This window comes from Sparus aurata, chromosome 21 (genome assembly GCF_900880675.1).
Source record: "Sparus aurata chromosome 21, fSpaAur1.1, whole genome shotgun sequence".
Taxonomy (NCBI): Eukaryota; Metazoa; Chordata; class Actinopteri; order Spariformes; family Sparidae; genus Sparus; species Sparus aurata.
Window position 1 is genome coordinate 6154357 of NC_044207.1, and position 13823 is coordinate 6168179.

Consider the following 13823-nt stretch of genomic DNA (forward strand, 5'->3'; position numbering starts at 1 on the left):
ACGTTAGCCACACATGGCCTGCTGTCATCATCAACAGTGTCAACAACGGTGTTTTTGGCCACTAGTTTTGTAGAAGCGTGTGCCGTTGAGAGATGATTCATTAGATTAGTGTTACTTACAGCGGACGTAGACAAAAGAGATTAAAGTAGTGTCTGTACTTCCACTCTGGAAAAGCCGGACTTGCCATTGCTGCAGCTCACCTCTGCTAGTTTGTGTGTGCGAGGCTGCTGTGTGCGTGTGTGGTTTGTGTGTAAACTGAACACTGCCTCTGATTGGCTTAAGAACTCTCACTCTCTTAGAGAGCCAATCACCATCACCTATGCGTTTGTCCCGCCCCTTCCTCCTCCCTCGCCAAGCTAAAAACAATAATAAAATAAAACAGCTTTGCAGCTCCGGTGGCCAGCAGCCGAGTCAGATGACAACAGCTTCAATGAGCAGCTTCAGTTTGTAAGGTGCCACATTTAGTAGTCGGTAACGGTAACGGCCTTGTAACAATGGAAATAGTAATTAGTTAGATTACCCGTTACTGAAAAAAGTAACGCCGTTAGTAACGCCGTTTATTGTAATGCCGTTATTCCCAACACTGCTCAGCATACACCACAACGGAGGTAACGTTAGCGTCAGGTTTGGAGAAGGTGCATCGAAAAACTTTGAGTTTACTTGATAATGTCAGCACAACCATTTTAACAAGCACCGGGTAGATGTCAACCATAAGCCACACTGATCACGGATTCAGGATTATCATTCGGGGTAGATGGATTTGTACCGAGTTGTAGTTTCTGGGCTTTCCTCCTCTAAGGTGTCGGCATGCAGTTTGATGACAAAAGAATTCTGCGGAGGCAAGGCTGGGTGGGATGATAGAGCAATCTTTATTAAAACAGAACCTAGAGCCTTGAGTCTGGATCAGAAGCTGCCATGTTCTGATATTATCAAATCTGTGGACAAAACAATGCCAAAATGCTTTGCCCTCTGCTCCATCAAAACCTCAGCCTTTGCTCTTAGGAGGTTTACCAAGTGCCACCCCCTGTTCCTTCTGTCAGAGCCTTTTTTAGAGTCTCTTTTCAAGGACACCCACTTCTTCTGATTGGTTCCCTTGCCAAATGATCTAATGGACTAAAAAAGGAGTTTGACCTGTGTTAGGCATCTCTTACTATTTGGCATGCAGGTCAAACTTAACTAAGCACTTTATCGTCTGTTACCTTTGGCCCCTTACAGTTGGAAGCTACCTCCTGGACTTTCATTCACACAATGAAAAACAATTGGTCATGATTGAATTCAAATTAAGTAGATCAGTCATGATCTAACCTAAGTAGGTCAGAATGTGTTGTCCTCCAGACACCTCACCTCAAGTAAGGACTCCGACTTTGAGTGGCGTTCCAGTGTACTTTTTTTTGTAGGAGGTAGGAAAATTCCCACAGTCTCGAATGCAGCATTACTATGTGTGAGGGCCACTGTGACGCGCGAAAGCTGTCAATCTCAAGTTACTGACAGATACTTCACAGAGGCACAGACCTTTTGGATTGTTCTAGTATTTGTGTTATGTGATTTTACTGTATATGGTTGGTTGTTACTATATTCTTTGTGAAATTATTGTCAATAATTGTTTTAAAGATTATACTTTTATTGTGTTCAATAAAAGTGTATTTTCCTTAAGCCTGAGTTACCTCATATGTAAGCTAGGCATTTCCCATTTCCCCTGCTCAATACTGTGCACAAATGTACTGTTATGTACTTAAGCCTAAAGAACCCCTCTGGTGCCGGCAGATACATAGAAACCTCCCAGCAAGGTGCACTTTGCGCTTTGCTTTTGCATGCGGGCGAACACTCACCTCCACTTCTACAGCGCCATCCTAATATATCCTAATATATCCTGTTATCCATGCCAAATATGTACATGAAAATGCAGTAAAATGAAATCTGAACACACAATAGCATATACAGTGAACTTAAAATATAACTTCTATATTTTATCAGATAAAAACAAGGCAAAGAAAAGCAAAGAAAATGTTAACCATTTGTGTTTTAACGTGTGATGGACCTACTGGAATCATTTGAATCTAGATTACGTAGTCTGTTCTGAATCCTTACACATAGCTCAGGATTGTGAATTGTCATGGTCTTATTAAATAATCTGCCTTCCCCCCAAAAATTTAAAATGTCTGATTTCACACAGGTACAATAATTAATTGCATATATTTTTCTTCGCTTTGAGCTTGGCCTTGTAATTGAATCAATGCATCCAAAGATACAATTTTTGACCTTCTTTAATCATTACATGTAAATCCAAGAAATTTTTCTTCAGCCGCTACCCTTCTGTTAATAAATTACATACAAATAAACTGTTTATCCAGAAATAATATTTCTGCTGCTTATTGGTAAATTGATAGAAAGACAAATCAAGTGCCAACATCACAGCTGGCAATTTGCTACTCTGAATGTTCTGGTAAATTGAGCTAAGTACTCTGGTCCAGCAGAAAGTGTCTAGTTAATGTGTAGTGTGGCAATGGAAAAAGACATTGGCAGAAACTGTGTTTATCATTTTGGACATCAGACAATCATGCAGCTGCACTAAATTAGAGTCTGGCTTTCACAGTTTCAAACAGAAAATCGTATCAGCTTTTCTTCTTTTTTTTTAACTAAAATTCAAAGGAAATTCATTATAGTTTTTGTTGATACTATTTGACTGTATGTTGTGTTTTTAGAGACTTTGGTCAAATTTAGAGGTAGAGGTCGAAACAAGCAGACAGGGTTGGAAATGCAGAAGCCAAAGACATCTGTACAATCCTGCTCTTTGTCAAACTTTAATGCTGGATGATTTTTTACCAATGAATATAAATGCTCCACCCTCCACACCCTTACGTTTTGCCTCACTACTTATAGAACACACAACTTTCAAAGAACTCTCAACTCTCTAAGGAAATAGATCTGAGCTACAACCGTAAAAACTTTAGTATGCAAGATGGGGAATCTCAAATATTCTCAGTTTAGTTGTTGAGAAGTAGCACTATTGGTTTCTTAAAATGTAATAATGCTGTTGCACTTTATGAAAAGGTGAGGAACCCAACACAGAAACACACAGGGAGCAATACAGGTGAGGGAAATAAATGGAAAAACACAAGAGAACAGGGAACTGGGTGATGGGCTGGAAAAGCTGACACAGGAAGGACAGAAAGGCAAAAGAGGGTGATGCAGAGCTAGTGTGGACATCAAGATAACAGGAGGGTAGTGCAAAGCAACACACAACATATGCAGGGTAAAATTTCAAAATAAAACAGGAAATAATAAACGCAAAAACCAGAATCATGACAAAGGCCACATCTTGCAAAAGGACCATCATTGTAGCTGTCCTTTCATTGTTTTACATTATGACGATTACAGGTTCAGACTCTTTAGTCATGCCTTATTTCAGATGCGGACTCTCAGTAACTCAAAACCTACTTGGCCCATGGTTTCCATTAAATTCAATTAAAAAAGGCCGGACAAACTGACCACACTTTTGCGAATAAAATGTCTAAATTAAACATTAAATTTGGTAGACAGTTTTAAAGGAATGGAAGTTTAAGTTCATATGCTTGAGGTGTCGGACCCCAATGCAGATCTGGGAGGGAAGAGCACATCTGGCACCTCCATTGTGAAACTGTGTTGTAGCCAGTGGTGGAAAAAAGATATAATATGTAGGAATCCGGCATTAAAAAAAAACAACTTGACCTTTGTTATATCATTTGTTGACAATTTGGAGCCTGAAAGTGAGTCCACTCTCACCTCTCATCCATCCCGTTCACTTTGCAGACCTGCCTCTAACCGTAACCCTACATAACGTAAACATAACAGACTCAAAACGTGGATACCCTGCGGTCTAAATGAAAACTGAGAAGAAGGCTCATGAGACTCATGAAAAAATATATAATTTTGCCTAAAACCAACCTTGACTAAGGATACAATTTTGTTTAACAATATCAGTTGTACTTAAAAACTTAATCAGGGACCAACCTATGTTGGCAACTCCGACTAAAAAGGTAATTCTACCTAAAAACAGCTTCGCCTGGGGGTGGGGACTGGGAAAACAGCTTGTTTTAAGTCAATTTGTCAAGGATAATTTTGTTTAAAAAGATAATCGGGGACCAACCTATGTTGTTTACCCTGATTAAGAGAGCAATTCTACCGAAAAACATCTGACAAAGGAGCACCTACGCCCAGTAACAACAGTCTTGCCAGGGGACTGGACTGGAAAAACAACGCTTTTTTTTTTAGGTCCGGCTGTAAAGGACACTATTCCATACTAAAAGGAATATAAAGCAAAAAAATGTGGAGCATGTGGTCGGGGAATTGTAGGTCCTGTGTACCTTCACTCTGTACTGTCTGGGCCTGCTGTTAGAGAATGTGTGTGTGTGTGTGTGGGTGTGTGTGTGTGTGTGTGTGTGTGTCTGTCTGTCTTTCTGTCTGTCTGTCTGTCTGTGGTGTGTGTGTGTGTATGCATGTGTGTGAGTTTTGTGTTTCTGCCCCTGTCATTCCCGCACATTGTTTCAAAATTCAAGTACCAACAACGTCTGAGTTCACATTTCCGCACATTTTACCCTCTCTCTTGCGGGAACCAATCTTTATATTCTCATACTCTGTCCCAGCTGCAAATTGGGGGTGGGACACAATAAATATAGCTTTGCCAGTGTGGTTCCATAGCACAACTGATCAAGATGGCCAAAAGATTCTCTACTCAGAGGGCCTTACAATTGATTTGGGAAGAGAGAGAAACTTCTGATGATGATGTAGAGGAAGAGGTTTCGGAATGTGAGGATCACCTTTCTGACTTGGACTTTGAAGAAGAGGATGAAATTGAGCATCAGCTAGTTCCAAAACGAAGACGAGCCCCAGGACCAGCCCGTCAAAGAAAGGCAAGAATGTGGTACTCATGAGTACACAACAGGGATGGGAGAATCTGTGGTCAGGAGGATAAAAACCAGAGATCATCATGGATAATGATGTTACCAAAGGAGTGCTGGACAACACGGACAAACTAGTGACTGCCTACAGCTGCAAAAGGAGAACCCGACAATGGCCATTGGTGATATTCTTTGAGATATTGGAAATCTCTGTGTACAACACCTTTGTCATCTGGATGGCACTGAAGCCAGAGTGGAACAGAGGGAAGCTCCAGAGGAGACACCTCTTCTCGGGGAACTGGGAAAGGTACTGGTGAGACCTCAAATCCAGAGAAGACAGCATGTTCCAAGAACCCCAGCCTCTACAGCCATCATGAGGAGGATTCAGGAGGAGAATGCTGGTGCCCCATCCACCCGACCCATAGAACCACCATCACCATCAGCTTGTGAAGTGTAAACTGACCTGATTGGGTTGAATTACTAATGAAGTTCAAATACATTACAATCAATAGTTATGTAAAACTTTGCTTCATTTATGAATTTGTTGAATTCTTCCATTCAAATCTTGATAACAGATTTTCTTTTTTATTACATTTTACAAAAAAAACGAGTAGCACTTTAATTCATATAAGTGCTCTAACAAAGGTAGAAGGGCAAATATTAACCATATATGCTGTATATATTGCTTGTAATTATGATGAAGTAAACATCTGTTGAGTATCTTAAGATAAAATTGTTGAATTAAAGGGCCAAAAAATGCAGCAAAAAAAAACAGACCCACGAACACTGGCTGAGTAACCAAAATATGAACACCACAAGAGGGTTAAACGTTTTTTTGATCAGAATCTCATCTATGGTTCACATATTTCCATCTATGACATTCGGTCATTAGAGATGGAAATATGGGATCCATAGATGTAAATCTGGAATGAAGATACCCACCTGTAGCTTAGCATTTCCAGCGCTTTCTCCTGTATGGCTTGCATGTTCCGGTCTATGACAGTCTGTCAGAGAAGGAAATATGCAAGCTATAGATGTAAATCAGGAATTCAAGACAACATCTTTAACTTACATATTTCTGTCTGTGTTATGGTTAAAGATTGAAGTATGGAAGCCTAAGATGGGAATCCAAAATCCAGAAACTCATCTCTGGCCTTACATATTTCAATCTATGAGGTGTAAATAGGATAGTTATACATGTACCTTTTGAAGAGGCAAAATTGAAGAAAATTGACACCAATGCAACACATGACATCATACAACGACTTTTCAGGGAAGTGCTTTTTATTTATACAACTCTGTTATTTACAACAATTATATAGAAATAGGTATAAACACAACACATTTTCAGGGAACTTTTTTTTAATTGCACAACTCTGTTATTTTGAACAACTATATAGAAATATGTATCAAGGGAACACATTTTCTGGGAATTTTTTCTTATTTACACAACTCTGTTATTTTGAACAACTATATATAAATATGTATAAACGGAACACATTTTAGGGGACCTTTTTTTATTTACACAGCTCTGTTATTTTTGAACATTTTTAGATAAATATGTATAAACACAACATGTTTCTCTAAAAAAATATGAAATGTAAACAAAGACTGAAATTTCTTAATGCCTTTTCTGTAAAAAAAAAATGTAAAATTTCAACAAAGTTTGACTTTTCTTGATGCCATGGCTTCTTCCAATACCTTCTCCGCAGTTTCCACTGTGGGAAAGGTGGGAAGAAAAATTTCACTGGCTGTAGGACAAGTGTTTTCAATATGACTTTCGGGAATGGCCCCCCCTCCTAGGGTCATCTCCTGTAGCGGGGTTTCTGTTATGCACACTTCCTCTGCAGGACAACAAATGACTCTGAAGGCGAAGGAGCAGTGCATGGAACCAGCTGTTCAGGAGGATCACCTGATCCTTAACGGGAGTCTCTGGTACGAGGGATGGCGGAATGCTGTCAGCTCGGACACCCTCTCCGACTCGGGAGTGGGGAGTCTCCTTGTGTAAGCCAGCTGCTCCTTCTCTTTGGTATGCCACTTTCACTTTGGCTTGTCGCTTATTGATGTAGTAGACTTCAATGCTTGCCTTCATCCTCTGCACTGATACGAAACACTTGGAAGGACTAATGATGACCACATCTGACCTGACTGGTTTCCTGGGGGAGCTCTTTGTTGTCAGGCTGAAATGCAACCTTTTCTTGCTTCTTTTTTTCGTCGGAGACGGGAAAGATGACGCCTCAACCACTCTGCCAGAGTCGTCCTCGGATGACACTTCCTGCTTTTGAAATTTCTCAGATTTCCTCTGCCTTTTCTCCGCCATGTTGACCAGCTCCTCAGAGGACAAGGATGAGCACTTTGCCAGGGCATCTTTAAGTGCCTTCATCCAGAGTTTGTAAGTGTTGTATGCAGTCTGTTTGTCTGGTAGTGCCACAGAACTTCTCAGCACTGCTTGAGTTGTGACACATCGCCCGGGCCACCTGGCGCCTGTCCTTTTCGGAGAGGTGATGCTTTGCCTGTAAATCCAAAGGGAGACATATGTGTAACATAATCTGAAAATCTTCCAAATTCCCACCCGCCATATCCAGATTCAGATAAAAGATAGTAATTACCTGTGTGGACACGCTGCTTCGAATGTGGGTGAAGGTAATGAAGCCGGTCTGCCCACAGTCCTTCCAGGCCATGTCCATGTCGGACAGCAATCCCCACGCGCCACTTTTTCAATCCATTGGTACTCAAGCTTGTTCAGACAGATTTCAGCTTGACCGAAGGAGGCAGCCGTTTTGTGGTCATCCACCTACGGAGAAGATGCAGAATATAGGCTTTTTTCAGGGAATAGGTAGACTTAAATTGAAATCTGTCTTCCAAAGAATAGTTATATACTTACAAGAATACGAAACTTCTTCCCACCAGCCCAGGTTTCAGCCGCCAAGACGTGTTGCCGGGTCATCTTGGTAAACACTACCGGGCGGTGACCTGTCAGGATGGCCAAGTAGCCCATGGCGTAACCCATGAGCACGCAGCGTTTCTTGCCAAATGTGCCGTCTCCAGGTAACACTTCTACAATACATAACACAGATACAACAAGTTTAGTCAAGTCAGGTCTATTTCGATTGTCCTCTCTCCATCTCCCAATTTTAATATGTACTGAACTGTACTTACGAAGCAGCTGTGGGATCTTCTTCTTTGCTGCATTCATGAAGGCCACCTCGTCCTTTACCTCCAACTGTTGCTCTGTGAAATCAGTGTCATATATACCACCCATTGTAGAAGTTCCAAATCCATACTTTCTTAGGTGACAGAATATATACACATACAACAAGAACACAGTAAAGAAACAACATAATTACGCGTCTTCTTCTTGGACACCTTTTGCCTATGGACTACGACGTTTTTATGAATGTTGCTCTGAAGTTTCTTGAGCTCGTACAAGATTTTGTGGAAGTCATTTTCCCGAATCTTGCTGACCAGATGGAAGGAGCACTGAATGTGCTTCACAAATAGGATGACGTTACTCATCATATTTCGGACTGTGGTCGGCACGTAACCCTTCTGCCCGAGATAGAGAGGCCGACTGCAAAGGAAGGTAAGCAGGTAAAAATGATGAAAGCTCGCCTCTAGTTCCGACCAGTCTCAACTCTTTCAGCTAGACTCTGACAATTGCAGCAGCAACTGCCTTTCTTTCGAGGCACACCCTCACTTACAGAGGTGATGGATGGTGCAACAAGTGACGAAAGTCCAGGCTCACTTGGGATAAGCTCACTGGAGGAGGAGGTTTGGCAAGGGATGGAGGCGTAGCTGGCGAGGGTGGAAGTTTGGCCACCGGATGGGGAGGAGGGACGACCAGAGGAGGAGGAGAAAGTGCGGCTCACAGACAATGTGTGGACACTGGATGGGGAGGAAGGACGACCGGAGGAGGAGGAGGGACGACCGGAGAAGGAAGTTTGGCTCACCACAGAGGATGTGTGGACACTGGATGAGTAGGCGGGGTGACCGGAGGAGGAGGAGGAAAAGCTGTGGCTCACCGCAGACAATGTGTGGACACCAGATGAGGAGGCGTTATGAGTGGTCGCACTCCTTTTACCTGTTTTTCGAGTGTGCACCGCTACTACACTTCGTGGTCTCACATATCAAGGTTCATTGCGTGCCCGAAGAGAAGAAATAAATAAATAAATAAATAAATAATGGCGACCTCAAGTGGCGCAGATCTCGTGTTTAAATGTAAGTATTGGGTTTATACTCGGTTTTTACTCCTTTGAACATCCAACGCCAGATATGTTAAACTTCAAGGGACATTAAAACCTCCACATTTCAGTTAAAATACGTTGGTAATGCTCAGCTTGATCCCTTTGGAAGTAAAGCCTTAAAAGCCTTCACTTTCAAACGTAAGACGTTCAGAGGTTGACTTGTATTGTATATCTTATTGTGACTGTGGAGATGTTAGAGACTATCTTTACTTCATGTACATAAATGGACCAAGATGAACAGATTTAGATCAGGCTGCTTTATTTCAGACCATAACACTGTAAAGTCTAGTTAAACGTTAGAATTGAATAAAGAGCTAAGTTTAGGATTATCCTCGATAATTAGGATATTATTATCCTCGATGATGATTATATATTTTTTGCTGTATTAGATCTCTTTTGTCTGTTGACGTAACACCAAACGTCTTTTAAATTTCATTGTGTTTTAGGGAGCAAACAGAGCGGAGGAAGAGGAGGAGGAGGATGAAGGAGGACATGAGGCTGCAGAGAGGATGGAGAGGCGCTTCTCTGCTCCATAGGACAATCCTTACATTATAGCTGTTGTTATTTAGTTGATGTATGGGTTCTTTTTTTATTATTTGTTCATAATTGTTCATTTTATGTAATTCATGAAATAAAATATTGTTCTATTGTTATACGTTGTCTATTCCATTCAGTATTTACAGCTAAAGTACAATTTATAACAGCAAATGGCATCAAGTGCTACTTTTCAGGGACAACAAGGGATTTAATGTTTTCTTTTATTATTAAGGTCTGAACATTTACAACTATTTACAAAATGACAGCATAAATAACTATTTACAGATTATTATTCACTATTAACAAAAACAATTATTATTAAAGACAATATTAAAACAGTTACAGATGATGTACAGTAACAGGCTGAGCAGGAGTTCCTGCAGTGCTGCTGGGCTGGATGGTGTCAGTGGGACATCATCTGGGTCGGTACTCAGGGTGTTTGGGGGTCCAGTCTCCTCTGTCCACCACATCCTCCATCAACTGGGTCTGCAGTTCTGACTCCATCCACAGCTGTCATGTCATTAAGAATGTTTTAGGAAAGAGGCAATTTCAATTATAATAATAATAATAATAAATCATTACAACAAACAAACTATCTACCAAACACTTTAAATAGGAATAAAAATAATAATAAAACCCTAAGTGGCGATCAGCAGTTTATATGTCAGCATTAACGTGATGTATCTGTATGTTAATTACCCCAAACTGTTAGCCAGCTAATAATGATAATATTGATAACATTACTGTGGGTTCAATAAACCAGGAAATGCTGCAAAGGGTAGACCGTCCCATTTCACAACAGGCTGACGCGGCCTGCAGGGCGCACCTAAGTACACTCACTTGGTGAGACCGCAAAGGGCGGGTCCTTGAAGTGTGCGGACCCTGAATAGAGACACGGCTACAGTGTGGACACCAGATGAGGAGGGAGGATGACCAGAGGAGGAGGAGAAGGTGTGGCTGACGAGGGAGGACGTAGACACCCCACTGGAGGAGGAGGGGTCCTGCAACTCCGGGACGACTGGTTTCCGCTGGGGTGTGGAGGACAAAACAGGCACTCCTATGGCTTGACTTTCATCCTCCGACTCTGAAGTCAAGGCAAGGTTCAAAGGCACATCTTCCTGTACACTCGCATGCTGCTCTGGTGAGGGACATTCTGCTGGTGTTTTGTCTATAAGGAATACGATAAGCCATGTCAAAACGCATTTACTTCTTGTCACAGTCAACCTTTCACAAACACATTCATACATCATGGTGTAAGTTTACCGTCAGAGATGGCATGTTCGTCCAGGCAGGACACCATGGGCACCTCCGGATTTCGAAGACGTAGAGCGCCCAGCTCTTTCTTGATCGCGTTCCTCTTTGCCTCTTTCAGCAAAGGCTCCCTACTCTATTGATATAAAACGATATATTTTGCCACAAACTCGTTTTTATGACTTAAGATTACATTTTCAAAAATAACTCTGCATTTACACTTACATCTGCCTTGATCAGATGTGTATCCTGTAGGTGCTTGTCCAGCCGGACAAGCGAGCTCTTGTCGCATATTGGACAAGTGAGTGGCTGTGTTGTCCTGGAGAAGGGAATATAGAAGAAATTTTGGAAAAAAGACGGACAAGCGAAAACGTACTTTTTTCACATGAATCAATGTAACTTCTTACCTTGCGTTCCCATACTTCATAAGCAGCTGGAATTCCTCACAATTGGGGACGGTGTGTGACACCGAGAGGTGTTGTTTCAAATTACTATAGCTGCGAAAGCATAAACCGCAGAGCTTATTGGCCTGATGAAAACTCAAATAAAAAAAAGGGTTACAAACAAATTACCGTATTGACCCGAATAAAGGACGACCCTGATTATAAGACGACCCCTCATTTCAAGACTTATCCTCAGGAAAAGACTCAGATAACCAAAATTGACTTTTTTTGAAGAAATTATTTATTGAAATTCTGAGTCTGAATTCTGCATCATTTAAATGCAATTAATGTAAATGAATCACTCACTTAGCAATTTAGAATTCAAAATATTAGTTATTCGGTAACCATAACAGTGAGATCAATTTGTCAAGCAGTTTGACGAAAAACAGAACAGAGAACACAATATTGCATTTAACAGCTGTGCAATTAAACAATACTGAAACTGGAGCAAAACATACCACCACACAGATTTCATTGAAAAGTCTTGCAACACTGCAACTAGGATGCAAACTTTTAGAACTGATGCTCTTGAAATGTCTTATCTTAAGTCTGCATGAGTCTTTTACTCACAAACGTCCTCTGCCTCGCTGCGCTCACTGTCACTCCCACTCTCATTCTGTGGTCCCGTCTCCTCCCACAGAACGTCATCCTCGCTACCATCCAATGCATTTGATATGCAGCACTTTTTAAATCCACTGATGATGCTCTCTGGTGTTACTTCATCCCATGCCTGGAGGATCCATTCACAAAGCCGATGTACAGCTGGCTTTTGAATTTTTCCAGACGGTGTGAGTGCGTGATCACCGGACAGGAGCCATTCGGTGTACCTCTTGCGCAGATTGTCCTTGAAAGGCTTGTTAACCACAACATCCAACACCTGTAGCTGGCTAGTCATCCCCCCTGGTATGATGACTAAGTCGCCATTCATCTTCCTCACCTGAGTTTTGACAGCATTAGTCTGAGAGCCCCGCGCCGTGTTCCCCACACCACTTTCAGCCAATCTACGACAAGTTCACTCTCCATCCAGCCCTTTTCCTGGGCACGTACAACAATGCCAGCTGGCATTGCATCTTTCGGCACCGTTTTGCGTTTTAAAATCACATATGGGGGTAACTTTGTCCCGTCTGCCAGGCACGCCAAAATGACAGTGACGCGACTCTTTTCATTTCCAGTTGACTTCACAATAACAGACTTCTCACCTTTCTTGTGCACAGTCACAGATGTAGGCATGTCAAAAAACACGGGGGTTTGATCAGCATTGCCGATCTGATCAAGGGGGTATGAGTGTTTTTTCCTTAAGCCAATCACATAGCGCTGAAAAGATAGCAGCTTCTCTCCAAAGTCCGAGGGCAGGCGCTGGGCAAGGCTGGTTCTGCGCCGTAATGCAAGGCTGCTGTGGCGCATCATCCTTCTGCACCAGCCGATGCTAGCTTTAAACTCGGTGGTGGGTATGTCTAACTCCTTGGCCAAGTCCAATGCTTTCAGCTGGATGATAGCTCTGGTAATGGGCATGCCTTCGTTTCGTTTCTCAATCACAAACTTACATACCCTCCTGTCAAGCTCTTGGAAGCGGCCGCTTTGAGGACCACGATAAGCTTTTCTCTGACTGTTCGCATTTTTCAGACGGTCTTTTTGGACCCGCCATCTTCGGACGTTACACTCGGTAACTCCATATTTCTTGGCTGCCTGACAATTGTTTGATTCCTCTGCTGCATTGGCCACCATTAACTTAAAATTAGCATCATAGCTCCGCCTCAGATGTCTGTTGATTTGCCCCACTTTTGATCCACTTTGCTCTGTACAATCCCCGCGTCTCTCCATTTTTCTTCTCCTGTCACTTCTTCTCCGCTGTGATTGACAGATAACCCAGTCACCGTGTCAGTGACGTCTCTACAATAAGCTGGCGCCCTCCGCTGTTGTGGTCGTGTAGCGACCCAGACAACTATCAGCATGTGTCAACGGTTAGACCCCAATTATAAGACGACCCCACTTTTTCACATTATTTTCATGGAAAAAAACCTCGTCCTATATTCGGGTCAATATGGTAATGCATAATCCGAATTACAGAGGATGGTGAAGTGATAAACAAATTATTAGGATTGTTGGGATAATGCATGATGAAGTTTAAACACACTGTTTCTGAGCAAAATAAGGACACTGAAGACACTTAAAGCACAGGAAAATTCCTAAGTAGTCACGTTTCTACACGTTCATGCAAAATCAAGAGAGAAGAAAGCAAAGTTAACAAGCTGCTACTTCTGCGGACGCACTACTTCCTGTGGTGACAGGAGGTTCAAGTTTGCATCTTTGAGAGTTGGAATCGCGTCTGACGAATTCCTTCTTTACATATATGTCATTTTAGCGACCACGTGCGCGGACAAACTGATATAAATTCACTTTTTACACGGCCCAAAGTGCAAGAAAACACAATGTCAGGTGATATTGATAAGTTACACACGGACATAAAGCAT